Source organism: Sander vitreus, chromosome 11 (assembly GCF_031162955.1).
Source record: "Sander vitreus isolate 19-12246 chromosome 11, sanVit1, whole genome shotgun sequence".
NCBI lineage: Eukaryota > Metazoa > Chordata > Actinopteri > Perciformes > Percidae > Sander > Sander vitreus.
Window position 1 is genome coordinate 30,159,561 of NC_135865.1, and position 4,074 is coordinate 30,163,634.

Genomic DNA, 4,074 nt, shown 5'->3' on the forward strand with positions numbered 1-4,074 from the left:
TTACAAATGATTACAAACGACAGCTCACACAGCTTTGGACCATCAGTAGCAGCTGCAGCATCTCAAACTCAGCCAGCAGCTTTCCCACTCTCCTGCTTCGCCAGGAGCTAGTTAGCAATATTAGCATACGTCATGGTCCCTCCGCCTACGCTGGACAGCAGCTCCGGTCTGGCAGGGTGTGTGTGTGTGGGGGGGGGGGGGTCATGTTGGACACTGGACTGTCAATCATGACTAAGACCACTCCCCTTTCCAAGGTATATAAGGGCCTGTGACTCTCTTTTCCCTGCAAACCAAACCAGGCATAACAAGGCGTATTGATGTGAGTATAATGGAGGTTTCAACGTGTACTGTTATCACTACCAATCAATGTTTTGCCTGAAAGTTTGATAGTTTGATTGGTTTATACTAGACTGCAGAAAATGAAATGCAGATTGTGGATGCATTAGTAAATCCAGGTGAAGTTTAACCTTATTTGTTATTATTGGGTGTTTAACAGTATTCAGATCTGTGGCATTTTCTTTCAGTGACAGTCATCAGCTTGTTCTCCTCTGTGTCAGCCAATCACCACCTCAGCAAAGGTATTTATATTTAAATGTATTATCACAGTTTGATCTATTTTTACTTTTAAGGCGAGACACTACAGGTGAATAGGGCAAAGATGTTTACTTACAAATATCACCATGAAACTTTGCCAGTTGATTACTCACATGAATAGGAGAAAAAAATTTATTGAAAGTTTTCTGTAATTTTATGTTTATGCTAATTAGGCTGTATCTACTTAAATATGTGCTAATTTGCATATTGAAGCAAAGAAACTGACCATTGAAAAAAACAAGTTTCTTTTTGCATTTTGTTGATATATTCAATGAAAAGACATTACCAGAGGGGATTATGAATATCTCCTTTTGTTACCCGGTAAATCAGCAAATACTGCCAATAGCCTTAAAAAATTGATTTCCGCTCTATTTTTAGGCAGAAAATGTCATATAAATTAGGCCAAGAATGACATATAAAGAAATCCCTCTGGAAAAACCTTCAACATATAGTTAGGAATATGACTGTGAAGTTTAGTTCATGTAGGTGCTACAGAAGTGGAAAATCATCGCTCGGAGTGTGAGAAAAAAACTCATTTTGAGAAAACAGCCTTTAAAGATTTTTATGGCAAAATTCCACTAATTTCTATTGAAAGCCATGAATTACAGACAAACTATACCTTAGGTCCAAGTAAGATCCATGTATCACACCGTTTAACATCCAAAACTCATTATTGCTTCATCCATCACTGATCATAACATCCAAAACAACACATCAACATGATCTTCAACTGGAGACCATTACATCACAAACTGACATAACACAACCATTACACAGCCTAGTTCCCCCAAGTTAGTTTACTGTCTACATATCCATGGCTGCACCATATGTAGGGCCCTCCTCCATCTCCTGCTGGTGTCTTTTCACTTTTTTGGCTTTGCACCGGTGGAATGGACACTATAGGTTTTTGAGATCCCTAACCATGTCGTCATCCTTCATTGCATTGACAGTCTGTGCTCTGAAGCCACAATTTCTCCATCACAGCCAGCATGGCAGAGGCACCCTCAAATGTAGAAATAGCAATACTGGCTGGAGACCTGCCCATAGTTCTGCCTTCATTTGAGCCAGTGACCCTTGGTTATTTAGAACACATTTAGTGAGCGTGATTTATGCACTGAACTATTTCATGCCCAGGGTATGGGTTGAGCGTAACCACCTCCTTGAATGCTGCACTGTCCCCATCTGACAGCATCTCAGTGTAGCCCAGCTGATGTTGAGTCGGAGTAGATGTACAAGAGATGGGACGTTTCCCATTACTGCTAAACATATAGAAACAAGCTGTAATATTTTGGACTCATCTAAACGTAAGTCAAAAAGACACATTCCATTTCAAAGCACTTAAAACCCAAGAGCCAAATCCTTAAAACAGCCCCCTCAGTCAGCTGATGGTGAAGATAACTAACCAGGCTCCCATCAGTACTGGTTCATAACAACACAACAGAACAAAACTAATTATGAATCATTCAAAAGACCAATATTTAGAACTCAACAGCACACTGAAGAGACGGATCCTGACTAAATACAGGCTCAGTGACCACCAACTGGGTCAGACAGGTCAGAGAGAGAGAGAGACAGGCTCAGTGACCACCAACTGGGTCAGACAGACAGGTCAGAGAGAGAGAGAGACAGGCTCAGTGACCACCAACTGGGTCAGACAGACAGGTCAGAGAGAGAGAGAGACAGGCTCAGTGACCACCAACTGGGTCAGACAGGTCAGAGAGAGAGAGAGACAGGCTCAGTGACCACCAACTGGGTCAGACAGACAGATCAGAGAGAGAGAGACAGGCTCAGTGACCACCAACTGGGTCAGACAGGTCAGAGAGAGAGAGAGACAGGCTCAGTGACCACCAACTGGGTCAGACAGACAGGTCAGAGAGAGAGAGAGACAGGCTCAGTGACCACCAACTGGGTCAGACAGGTCAGAGAGAGAGAGAGACAGGCTCAGTGACCACCAACTGGGTCAGACAGACAGGTCAGAGAGAGAGAGACAGGCTCAGTGACCACCAACTGGGTCAGACAGACAGGTCAGAGAGAGAGAGACAGGCTCAGTGACCACCAACTGGGTCAGACAGACAGGTCAGAGAGAGAGAGAGACAGGCTCAGTGACCACCAACTGGGTCAGACAGGTCAGAGAGAGAGAGAGACAGGCTCAGTGACCACCAACCGGGTCAGACAGACAGGTCAGAGAGAGAGAGAGACAGGCTCAGTGACCACCAACTGGGTCAGACAGACAGGTCAGAGAGAGAGAGAGACAGGCTCAGTGACCACCAACTGGGTCAAACAGAGATACACTTCCTCCTCAACTTGCCAAAGTTAACACCAGAAGAGAAGCTGGTGGTTCTCCTAGGAGAGGGGACAGCAGCTGCACTGACAGCTAAACATGTATCAGCCTGAGGGACTCATCACCTCTTTAGGATCCCAAAATAACAGATTTGTTTAGTATTGTATAGTAATTATATTATACAAAAACTGTAACTGTTGTGTAAAGTAATTGTTTTGTAATATAGTGTGATGTATCGCGATCAGTAAAGTATAGTATATATGTGACACCTATATATTTAAAGTGCCCATATTGTGAAAAAAACACTTTTTCTGGGATTTGGGGAGTTATTTTGTGTCTCTGGTGCTTCATACAAACTTTGAAAACAACCCTCCATGCTGTTCTGAGTTCCTGAATGTGTCCTGCCTTCAGTCTCCGGGTCAGCTGTTCAACATCTGCAGCTGGCTAACCACGAGCTGGCTAACCGCGAGCTGGCTAACTGCAACTGTTAGCTCATAATGCTAACGCTAGCATGCTACCTCGTTCTCAATAGCAAAGCACTGCTACAACACACACCAGTTCACCATAATCTACTAAAGAACTACTTCCATGTGCGTCCTCATTTAGAAGAAGTCTCCCAGCTAATCCTGCCTTGTAACTGACTGAAGTTGTAGAAACAGCCTTTCTTTTACTGTCTATGGAGCTAGCTAGCTGACATGATCTACATCTGAGCTACTGAGCATGTGTAATCAAAGATAGTACTGAAGAAGAAAAGAGGTCTCACTCTGTAGCTAAAACAGAGACCAGCTGAAAAGAGGATCTGCAGCAGTGAGAGCTGGGCAGTACAACAACAATATGGTGTTTTTTGATAATTAAACCATGTAAACCTATTCTGGTACAACCTTAAAATACAGTTATGAACTTGAAAATGAGCAGAATATGGGTGCTTTAATATGTGACATGTAGGCTATGAAAATCTGTACATTGCTTTGAGAGAGAGAGAGAGAGAGAGAGAGAGAGAGAGAGAGAGAGAGAGAGAGAGTGTTTCCATACATGTTACTCTCCTTTGGTGTCTCTGATATGTTTTAACATGAAGGCCAGGAATCCCCAAACACATTTTTGTGAGAGCTGCATATCCCAAGCCTAACTCATCCACTAACAGCACCATTCGCACAATCACATCAAACGCTACATCGTTCCTGGATACGTCTTGAAGCTGC

The 4,074-nt window shown here is 43.3% G+C and overlaps 1 protein-coding gene across 1 annotated transcript in view; it reads left to right on the top strand.

Moving 5' to 3' along the window:
• Positions 1 to 546: 546 nt before the first annotated feature.
• LOC144525674 (galactose-specific lectin nattectin-like) overlaps positions 547 to 4,074 on the top strand; it is a 62,226-nt gene continuing 58,698 nt past the window's right edge. Inside the window, exon 1 of the mRNA XM_078262707.1 lies at positions 547 to 578. The gene's annotated coding sequence lies outside the window, so the exon portion shown is untranslated. The remainder of the gene's footprint in view (positions 579 to 4,074) is intronic.